We start from the raw sequence: 11,411 nt of genomic DNA, 5'->3' as shown, positions 1-11,411 counted from the left end.
CAGTGATCCCACTGTACAGACGAGGAAACAGCGTGTTCAGTGGCCAGCTCCAGCTCACCAGCTGTTAGGTGATATAGAACCTGGACTTGAACCCAGGCCTGGCTGATTGCAAGCCCTACACTCCTTACATCAGACCAAGGTTCTCTCCCACTCTTTGCCCAACATCAAGTCTAGGCGACGGGCTGATGACTGCTGCCCCATCTAAGGCAATCCCCCTGTTTCTTCAGTCCTAGCGCCCTCCACACCCGCAGGTATCTCTTCCCTTGTGCCTCCTTCAGGTACCCCATAGCCCCGGCGTGCTACCTACTCTTTGTCCAGAAGTCCCCTTCTTCTTCTCTCTTTGCAGCCGGTCACTACTCTTCCTTCAAGCGAGGCCACCTCCTCTGTGAAGCCTCCCTGTATGACCCAGCAGGGCCAACCCCTCACTCTGGGCCCCCACATCTCTCTGCCCTCATGCTTGGATATGGACCCCCTAAACAGGAATTAACCATTTTGTACATGTGTGCCCTCCACTCTGCCCACCAGAATTCCTCTTTGTCCTCAGTGGCTGTTTGTGGGAGGAAGGAAGGAAGGAAGGAAGGAAGGAAGGAAGGAAGGAAGGAAGGAGTCTGGCCAGAGAGACAGGTCTTGTGTCATTAAGAAGGAGCTTGCATCAAGAGGGCAGCCTGTCATCTTGAGAAGCTGGAGACGCTGAGGCCAGGAGAAAGAATGACTTCACTGGCCCTTGAGCCACCCGAGGGTCACATGCCCTCCTCATTTTAGCCTCCCCCGTGAGGACATTACTCAATAACCCCTCAGCTCCACCCACTCCTTGTTGCTTTACTCAAAGAAGCGACAGCTTATGGAGTCATCTTTCCTGCTTCCGTCCTTTTTTTCCACTGTCCATGGAATCTGCCTAGAGCCACCTTTCCCCTCACTGCCGCCCCTGTCCCCTGCCCCCAGAGAAGCCATCTTGGGTTCTCCCTCAGGCCTCCCTCCCCTCCTCAGATGGAGCCAAGGGAGCAGCCAAGCCTGGATCAATGACTCACTCTGACCTGAGTTTGGTGAGGACAATGGCGCCTCCCTTCCTCCTGCCCTCCCTGCCTTGAGCCAAGGACCGACAATCTAGCCCTGCCTCCCGTAGAGCCAGCCCATTCCCATGTGGGACCCTCGGAACAGAGTTCCAGGGAGCCCTGAGGGAAGGCTATCCCAGCTTGTTATCCAGACCTGCCGGTGTCAGAGCCATGGTCGGGGTAGCCTCTGACAGCCTCCACCTACACGACTGTGCTCCCCACCCTCGCACCCCTGGGGATATTGATATTTTACCATTAGAATCCATTCCTCTGAGGAAGCCCAAGCCTTCAGCTGCCTTTCTGGGAAGGCCAGCTGATCTTGCTGGGTTATTTCCAGCTCTCCGAGGAGCCGGTGGCAGAGACGGAGCCTACTGGAAAGGGCAAGTCTCAAGGAGGGCACTGGCCCCTGGGCATGGCATCAGGACCAAGAGCAGTGGCCCCGGGATTCCCAGGCTGGGAGAGCTGGAGGCCAATACGTCCACCTGAGACAGAAAGGAAATGAAAGCTTGCCCTCCCGGCCCTGCCTTGGGGCACCCCTGGGTGCTAGGGCTCCGGGGAGGGGGCCGGGCATGACAGTTGGCACTGCAGGGGTTAACCTGGGCCGCCCAGCCTCCCACAGAAAGAGGGTCTGGAGTGCCTTCTGGGTGGAAGCAGAGGCGGGGACCAAGGCTGGCCTGGGGCTTCTCAAGCCACAGCCTCCCGGGGGCAGCCCCTCACCCGCTCCCTCACACCCCTCTTCCTTGAATCTTTGTCCCAATCCCAGAAGCTGCCAGTACTGGCACGGGGCACGGGCAACTGAGTCATCCGTACAAACCACAGCCTGCTCAGCCACACTCACTCCAGCCACATCTGTTTCTCCTCGAGCCTGCTCATCTATCCAGCCAAGCCGGCCCCGCTCCAGCCGAGGGGAAGATGACCTGTGTGGCCCGGGCCAGGACTATTGCACCACTGAGCCAACTGCTCGGGGCATTCATCACAGAATTCTTCCATGAAAGCATGTGGATACTGGGTCCTGGCTGGCACCTCCCGACCGCCCTCCCTGTGCCGCTCTCGCAGCCAGAAGGGGCTTTTCCAAAAGCAAATGACCACATCCCACTCCTGCTTCGAGCCTTCAATGACTTCCCGTTGCTCTGGCATAAAGGCTGTGCCCTGCAGCCGGGTGTTCAGGGCCTCCAGGTCAGGTGGCCAGGACGCGATCCACTCCTCATGCCTCCCCTCCCGCTCTTCCTCTGCTCCATCCACTCAGAGTATTCACAATTCCCTGAAAAGGTTCCGCTCTGGCACCACACCTTCGCCCATGCTATTCCCACCTCCGAGAGTGCCTTTCCCTTCATTTCTGGTCTGGCTCTTTCATCCTTAAGGGATCTGCCCTCCAGGCCTTTCCTGACCTTCCTGCAAGGCGAGACATTTCCTGCCATCCCTCACAGGACGGGCGCTACTCTTAGGCAGGCAGAAACCGTGTCCCGACTCAGTTCCGAGACTCTGCAGGCCTTTTGTACAGATTGCTAGATTCCAGGAGCCCACCACAGCCCATCACCAGGCTGGTTGTAAGGCGGTAGAGATAAGGCTAAGGGAAGTCATGAAGCCTGATGGCTGAGTGGCCACATGACCTGGATGCCCTAAGCATTTAACCTTCCAAGAAAAGAACAAGAAGCCTCTGGATAGTGTCTGGGGGTCACCCTCATTAGCTATACCCCTAACCAACACTTCTGTCCTCCCCATCCCCACCCCGGCTGGGGTCACTATGCAGGCAACAACCCGGAGGCTCCTAGCCTCCTACCTGCAGGCGGAGGGTGGAGACCTCCTCTGTGCCCACCTTCAAGACTTTCCCAAACTCCTTCCCCTGTCCTTCTTTCAAGGGCAGGAAGGAGTCCCAGCTGAACATAAAGGGAGAATTCCCTGGATCCCCATGGTTTGAGGCTTGTGACCCCCTGAGGGGCCTTGGGGATTGAGGGCAGGAAAAGTAGTCTGATGACCCCAAGGCCAAGAAGGAGAAAGACCACACAAAAATGTCTGGTGGGAGGGGGGAAGGTAGGGAGGCCAGTTATGCTAAGAAACGGGACTCTGGAGTTTAATACCTGATGCAGCTTCTGTTCCTGGCTGTGGGTGAGACCTTCTCCCTGAGCCCTGCTCTCCTCATCTGTAGAATGGGCTCACAACGGTGCCTGCAAAGCGCTCAGCGTAGAGATGGTGGATGGCAGCCTCCTCCCTGAGAGACTGTGGGCAGGCCCCTCCCCTTCTTCAGGCTGCAGCCATCTTGGCTATACAAGAAGGACAGGCCCACACATCTCAGGGTCTGTGGCAGAATCAGTGGGTTCACGGGCGGGAGGTGTCTCCACGAACACACATAGCCTCTGTGCCCAGGCTCCCAGGGCCAGAAATCACATGCTCACCCCCAGCTCCTGACCAGCCCCAGAGAAGACGAAAGACAGTAAGGGCCACACAGTCAGCCCACTGGTTCAGCCCTTAAACACTCTCCTCACTTCCCAGGTACCCCAGGAACCCCAGGATCCTAGCCCTTGACGTCCCCCCTCTGTCTTGCCCTGTCCTCCCTCCCCGTGGCATTCCCAGGAGCTGTTTTGTTTTTCCCCTGCTGAGCACACTTGCCTGATTTACCTCCCTGTTGGTGAACTTGGGCCCATGGGGTGGGGTGGGGCTGCCAAGGCCATGACGACTTGGGGTCTCGTGGTCTTGCAAAGGCCAAAGTGTTCCTTGACCATCTGGGTTCCTAAAGGCCATTGTCTAGTGCTGGGGGTTGGGGGCTTTCCCCCTACATATCCAGCCCATCCCCACCACCCATGTGGTGCAATCCTCAGCAGAGTGGTACCTGAGTCTCAGCTGTCCACTCGCTAGCTGGATGGTCTCTCTAAAAGCCCCTCCAGGATGGATGCCACCATGCTCTACCAGCAGCAAGGAGGCATAGCCATCGGCCTGTAGCTCTGCTGTTAGGAGACCTGAAAGGGAAGAAGGGGAGTCTGTCCTCTCCGTGCTCAGAACCAGTTGAAATTGAGCTGCCAACCCTGACTAAAGGGACAGAGCAGAGCCAGGCAGCAGGGGACGCAGTGCCCAAACAGAGGTCACAGGGCGAAGACAACACTGGGAGCTCTTGTCCCAAAAGACAGACCCGAGAAGATACAATCTTTTAATTACATGCTCAGGCTTCCTGGGCTGCCGGCCAGGGTACACCCAGCCCTCAGCCTCCTCCACAGGCCCAGCAGAAACAGTGCCTCCCTCTGCCCTGACCCTCTCTGGGGACAGTGGGGTCTGGGGTTCCCCCGGACAGAGGAAAGGAGGCAGCAGACCCAGAGGGAGTTGGGCGTGGAGCTCTTGTCTCAGAGCAATGGATGGGGGGTGAGAGAGAGCTGTGGGGTCCAGATCAGTTCAGCACTCCCCGTCATAACACACCCACTCGGGTTCTGCTGAGACCTGGGAGGGGCTGGGGGTGAGAGGACCGTCTACCCTGCCCCCCCACCCCACCCCGAGACATCCAAACCCTCCGGGCGGGCTTCTCTGGAGGCCAGTTCATTGGCCAGCTGTACCCTGGGAGGTTACAAGAGCCTTAAGCAGCCCCGAGTAGGCGCAAAGAGGGGTGGGTTCTGCTGAAGTGTTAGACCTGGAGCCCCTTCTCTCCCGCCTGAGGTACTTGCGATGTTTGTTTAATGTTCTAGTGTTGCCGGGAAGAAACGTGTGTCGGGCTTGTGCAGGCCAGAGCTGCCAGTCTGTGACCCCTTCAACTGGTTTCCTTTCCGAAACCTCCCGAGGATCCTGGTGCCAATGCCAGTGGCCCCACCTGAGTTCAGGGAAGCAGGGGCCTGTCCCCGGCAGGTTCCACGGGTGCAGGGCTCTGCCCTTCCGAGGACTGCCTTTCCCGGGCAGTGTCTCTTTAAGTAAGGCAACAGCCCTGACATGAGTGGGTTTTTTAACCCCTGTTTTGCTACTGTAGGAACAGAGTCTCAGCCAGAGGGGATGAATGGGTCCGAGGTGCAGACCCAGAGGGTTGGATTTAGCAGCTTAGGCCTTGCTGCCTCTCTCTGAGGAAACTTGGATTTATAAAGCAGTTAGGCGTTTACAAAGGGCTTTCACATATCAAAACGTATCTAATCCCTTGGCTTAGAGGGGAAGTCTGGGGTAAAGAGAGAGAAATACCTGGGAGGAGGAGGACGAGGCCAGGTCTCCTCACTCCAAGTTCTAGGCTCTGTTCGTCCCACCCAGCCAGGCCAGCCCCACACAGGTGCAGCCCAAGTGGGTCCCTGTCCTCCTCATCCCAGGGGCGGAGCGGGGAGGGGAAGGGAGAAGAGGGAGGCAGCTTGGCTTCCCTTCTAGTCTCAGAGCCCAGAGCCATCTCAAGGCACCTGGTCTATTTATCCACGCAACCATCAGGTAAATGTGAGCAGGATGAAGCCAGGTTTGCCCCATGCCCGAGCCTGAGGACTTCACACTGGCTTCTCTTGGGCACCCATCTGAGGTCCGCACCTGGAAGTGGAAGGATCGTTCCCCACCCTGCTCACAGTTACCACCTTTGCAAAGGCTGCAGCAGGAAGAGAAGGCAGATGACCTGGGGAGAGAGTGGGTTGGAGAAGGCCTCTCTAGGCCACTGCAGCCCTGACCTGGAGACAGCCGATGGTTCCCATTGGGGAGGCCCTAGTCTCAGCCTAGGTCCGTGCCCAAGACAGCTGGCTTTGCACAGAGAAGAGGTCTCAGCCACCAGCCGGCCAGCTATCGCCTCCCTGCCCCACTCCTGCCAGTCAACATAGCATAGGGAAGTAAGAGCCCTTGTACCCTAGAGCCCTTCAGTGGGGGTTCAAACCACAGGTCAGTCACCTGTTAGCTGTGTGACTCTGGGCAAGTTTGTAGCCTCTCTGTGTCTCAGTGTTCTCATCTATTAAATGAGGACAATAATACAGTACCTACTCCATAGGATAGTCACGGGAAGTAGACGAGTTAACACGTGTAAGGTACTTAGGACACATTGTAAAGACTATATAAGTAGTTAGTTTATTATTACAGTTGACACCTGAACAATGTGGAGGTCAGGGGTGCTGACCTTCAGCGCAGTCAAAAATCCATGTATAATTTTTGACTCCCCCCAAAACTTAACCACAAACAGCCTCCTATTGACCAGAAGCCTTACCAAGAATACAGTCAATTAACATGTTTTATATGTTATATGTATTCTATACTGCATTCTTACAATAAAGTAAGCTAGAGGAAAGAAAATGTTCTTAAGGCGCCTGGGTGGCTCAGTCAGTTAAGCGCCTGACTCTTGATTTCGGCTCAGGTCATGATCTCACAATTCGTGAGTTCAAGCCCAGAGTTGGCACCATGCTGACAGTGGGGAGCCTGCTGGGGCTCCCCCTCTCTCTCTGCCCCTCCCCTGCTCTCAAGCACTCACTCTGTATATGTATCAAAAGAAATAAACTTTAAGACAATATTTTTTAAAAAGGAAAATGTTCTGAAGAAACTCCTAAGAGAAAGTACATTTCCAGTACGATACTGTATTTATCCAAAAATATCCACGTATAAGTGGACCCACGCAGTTCGAATTGGTTGCTCAAGGGCCAACTGTCCTATTATTGTTATTTTTATTATTTTCTGAGGCAGGGGACACTGTGGATACCGGAGCAGGCAAAAACCCGAGCCCTAGGGGAGGTTCCGTGGGAGGTAGGGAGGAGGCCTATTATGCAAGGGACTGTCACCTTCCGTGCGCTGAGCGCGTGGCTCCCCAAGGAGGTTACATCAGGTGGAAAGTGCTGTTCATAGTAGTTCCCTCTCCGGCCAGTCACAAACCTACAGAGCACGAGGGGGTGAGAAATTTTACTACAGTAGGAAATGTGATGGCTGGGCAGAATTCCATTTTTAGAAAGCGGGAAGTTATTTTGAGCGAAGGGTTGGTGCGCGATATTTTTTTTTAATAGCGTCTGCATTCTAACAATACGTGCGCTTCCGCTCTGAGGAGAAACCAGGGCACAGTGGGGGCCCTGCCATGCTGCTGGGGTTGCCAGGCAACCCCTTTGGTCTCCCCGCTTCCACTGGAGGAGGCCCAGTGCAGAGCCAGGGATGGGCTCCAATGCTCCCAGCCCCCCGGGTCCCAAGTGCTGGAGTTCATTAAGTGTCTCAGAGGCCCTCTCTGGGGGTGTCTAGAGGCCTCGCTCTCCTCTGGCCTGAGCAGCGTATAATCAGGAAGGCAAGTCAGGGAAGAGCATTTTGTGCAGCTAGCGCGCTTCGATTTCTAAGACTCTATTGGCTTCTTGTGGCTGCTGTAACAAATTGTCATGAAATTGGTAGCCTCACAGAAATGTATTCTTTCACTGGAGGCCCGAAGTCCAAAATCAGTATCACTGGGTCCACGTTAAGGTGTCAGTAGGGCTGTGCTCTCTCCGGAGGCTTTGAGGGAGAATCTGTTCCTTTGCAGCTCCACTGGCTGCTGGCATTCTTTGGCTTGTGGCCTTGTCACTCTGTGGTCACATTGCCTTCTTTTCTATCTGTGTCAAGCCGCCCTCTTCTTCTCTCTTATAAGGACATTTGTGATTGCACCTAAGACCCACCTAGATAGTCCAAAAGCATCTCCCTATCTCAAGATTCTTAACTTAATCTTACATCTGCTAAGATCTTTTTTCCATATATAGTCACATTTATAGATTCCAAGGCATTCACATCTGATATCTTTGGGGATCCTTGTTCAGCCCACAATCGAACTCACTCCTCGTGACTTCGAGCCTTGTGTCGGGCGCTGTGCTGCCGGCTCAGAGCCTGGAACCTACTTCAGATTCTGCATCTCTTTCTCGCTCTCTGGCCCCCTGCTGCTAGCACATTGTCTCTCGGAAATAAACAAAAACGTGTATGGGGCGCCTGGGTGGCTCAGTCAGTTAAGCATCCGACTTCAGCTCAGGTCATGCTCTTACGGTCTGTGAGCTCGAGCCCCGCGTCGGGCTCTGTGCTGACAGCTCAGAGCCTGGAGCCTGTTTCGGATTCTGTGTCTCCCTCTCTTTCTGACCCTCCCCCATTCATGCTCTGTCTCTCTCTGTCTCAAAAATAAATAAACGTTAAAAAAATTAAAAAGTAAATAAACAAAATGTTTAAAAACGATTTAAAAATAAAAATTAAATTAAAAGATATGTTTTCAAATAACACCATAAAATTTCAGTAATGAAATGGAGGGGAAAAAAAAAACAAAATACAAATCATTCAGAATCCTAGCCCTCAGAAATTATTTTTTTTTAAGTTGTTGTATAAAGCAATCTTCCTTCTACGCCTTTTTTTCTGTTCAACACTTACAGCTTTAAAAAATGAAAGTGGATTTGCGCTTTACATTTTGTTCTTCAACCTGTATTTTTCAGTAAAATGATGCCTTCCATAGCGATACATGTAGCATTTCCTCCACCTTTCTTTTAAAAAAATTTTTTAGATGTTTATTTTTGTGAGAGAGAGAGAGAGAGAGAGAGAGAGAGAGAGAGAGAGGAAGAAGAAGAAGGAGAAGGAGAAGGAGAGGGAGAAGAAGGGGCAGCAAGAGAGGGAGACACAGAATCAGAAGCAGGTTCCAGGCTCGGAGCTGTCAGCACAGAGCCCAATGTGGGGCTTGAACTCACGAACTGTGAGATCATGACCTGAACCCACGTTGGACTCTCAACCGACCGAGCCACCCAGGTGCCTCTCCATCTTTCTAAAGCTGAAGAGTGTACCACCGTGTGGATGGACCATGAAGAGTTACCCACTGGTGAGCATGTGGGTTGTCTATGATTTTTCAGCTATAAAAAACGTGACAAGATACTTGAGTGAGTTACTAATATCTGAGCTGCTCATGCTGCTATGAGAGGCTCACAAAGATGGGGAGGCATTTTTCCCTCTCCTCCACACACTACCCCAACCTCACTCCAAAGTAATCAAGCCTTGGGTGAAGGATGTCAGGGCTTCCTAAGCTCCCAGAAAGAATTACTAGGCCTTTGTTTTCTAAGGCTGAGCCAAGGTTCCAAGGGTCAAGAAACCAGACTGTCAGAGAAAGGGAGAGGCTCTGTGTTTGTGGAGATGCTTCCACTGCAAGCACAAAAACATCTCCTCTCAAACGGACTTAGGCAATAGGGAGAATCTATTGCCGCCTGCGTCAGAAAAGCCCGGCAGCTGGGAAAGTTCAGGTGTGGTTTTATCCAGAGGTTCGCAATGTCACCAGGCTCCGGTTTCATTTTTCTGTAATTTTCTTGGCTCACTTATACTCTGTGGGTTAGCTCTGTCCACAAACTCATTTTCCTCCTTGTAGTAAAAAGAGCTAGAGCATGGCAGGCTCATATCCACCCACGACGTTATCCAGGTCTTCGTCCGAGGACTTGTAACAAAACTCATGAGATGCATTCTGATTGGACCAGTTTAAGTCATGTGCTACCACTGAACCAATCACTGTGATGAGTAGATGTCACGCACTCACAGACTCAGGCTAGGGTACACGCTCCCCAGCTGGGGTAGAGGTGGGGATGGCTTTCCCAAAGTCAGAGGGTTTTTCCAATAAAAATTAGGAGGTTGGGAAATGGGAAGTAGAGAAGAGTGGGAAGTGAGGAGGTAAGCAAGGGGGTTCGGAGCCTCATTAAAGTCAATGGGCTCAAGTAGTCCTGCTTAGAGAAGAAAAAGTGGGTTTCTGGACTGGGTACACCCCACCCCCTGATGCCTGCGGAAGCCCAAGGGGTAGAGCCAAACACACAAGTGTAGGGGGAGCAAATTCACACCAACTCCCTCGAGCTGCACCAGGGGCATCCTGATGTGAATGTATACGCTTATTCTAGGATATGTTCCTGAAAGTCTGGAAACCGGAAACTGCTGGCTCAGAGGGCTCACTACTCAGACTTTGATATTGTTCAATTGACCCCCAACAAGATTTTTTTTTTTTTTTTTGCTAATTTCTCCTTCCAACAATATGATCTATGAAGAGGCCCCTTACACCACATCTTGTTAGGACTAAATACTATCCATCTTTCTAATGTTTGCCACCCTCATAGGTAGATTTAATGTGATTTAAATTTTTTTTAATGTTTATTTATTTTAGAGAGAGAGAGAGAGTGGGGGAGGGGCAGAGAGAGAGGGAGACCCAGAATCCCAAGCAGGCTCCAGGCTCTGAGCTGTCAGCACAGAACCTGACACGGGGCTCAAACCTGGGAACAGTGAGATCATGACCTGAGCCGAAGTCAGACGCTCAACCGGGTAAGCCACCCAGGCGCCCCAATTTAATTTGATTTTTAATACTCTAAGGTAGGGCGAACATCTTTTCATCCACTTATTAACTAATTATAATTCCTCTTCTGTGGATTACCTGCTAGTGGCCTTTGTTCATTTTTTGAGTTTTTTTTTTTTTCTATTTAGTTATTTATCTTTTTGTTATTGACTTGTGAGAGCCCTTTGTAAATTAGGGATACAAACCCTTTGTTTTATCTGTTGGAAATATTTTCCCCAGCTTGTCCTTTGTGTTTTGACTTTGTGTGTAGCGCTTTTGTTGTCAGAACCTTACAAATCTTATGTCATGAAATGTATCGGGCTTTTCTGGTTTTCTGCTTAGAAAGGTCTTACCCACTGTAAAATAACAACAACAGAAAATGGTCACCCATGTTTTCTTTCATGATGTCTATGGTGGTTTTCTCTATTTAAATATTTTATTTATCTGGAATTTGTTTTATTATATTCTACATGCGAGGCAGGTATGAATTTTGTTTTGTTTTGTTTTGTTTTGTTTTGTTTTGTTTTTTTCAAATGGGTAGCCGATTGTTAGATTCCCGAACCTCTATTGCTTTCCTGTGGTTCTGATTTTTGTTAACATTTTGTTTCCATGGTGTGATCAGAAGGGTTAGAAGGAAAATGTCTGGTGCTTGTCTTCAAGTTCAGGGACAATCAGGAAAGGGGGATGAAGTGAGGCTGGGGCGCAGGCTTCAAATAACATTGGGAAGATGGGGAACAGTGCCAGAGGAGGGAAAGCAGGTGAGCCCCTGCAGTGAAGAAGAAAGGGGGGCAGGTCCAACTGTGATAAGCCTGTATGTCAAGCTGGTGGAGGCTCTTTGTGCTGAACACCCAATCAACCTAATTAAAGTTGATAGCAAGAAACTAGGGAAATGGGTAGGCCTCTGTGAAAGGGGGAAACCCCGTAAAAGTGGTCAGTTGTGGTTGTGTGGTGATTCAGGACTATGGCAAAGGACATCATTGAGTAACACTGCAAATGCAAGAAATGAAAAATTAAAAACTTGGCTCTTATTCCAAAGGAAGGAAGAAAGAAAGGATGGATGGAAGAAAGGAAAAGAAAGAAAGAAAGAAAGAAAGAAAAAAGGAAGGAAGGAAGAGAGAGAGAAAGAAACAAAGAAAGAAAGAAAAAAAAGGAAGAAAGAGAAAAAG

The sequence above is a fragment of the Felis catus genome, chromosome C1 (assembly GCF_018350175.1).
Source record: "Felis catus isolate Fca126 chromosome C1, F.catus_Fca126_mat1.0, whole genome shotgun sequence".
NCBI lineage: Eukaryota > Metazoa > Chordata > Mammalia > Carnivora > Felidae > Felis > Felis catus.
The sequence above is the reverse complement of the archived record's forward strand: the minus strand, read 5'-3'. Positions refer to the sequence as shown.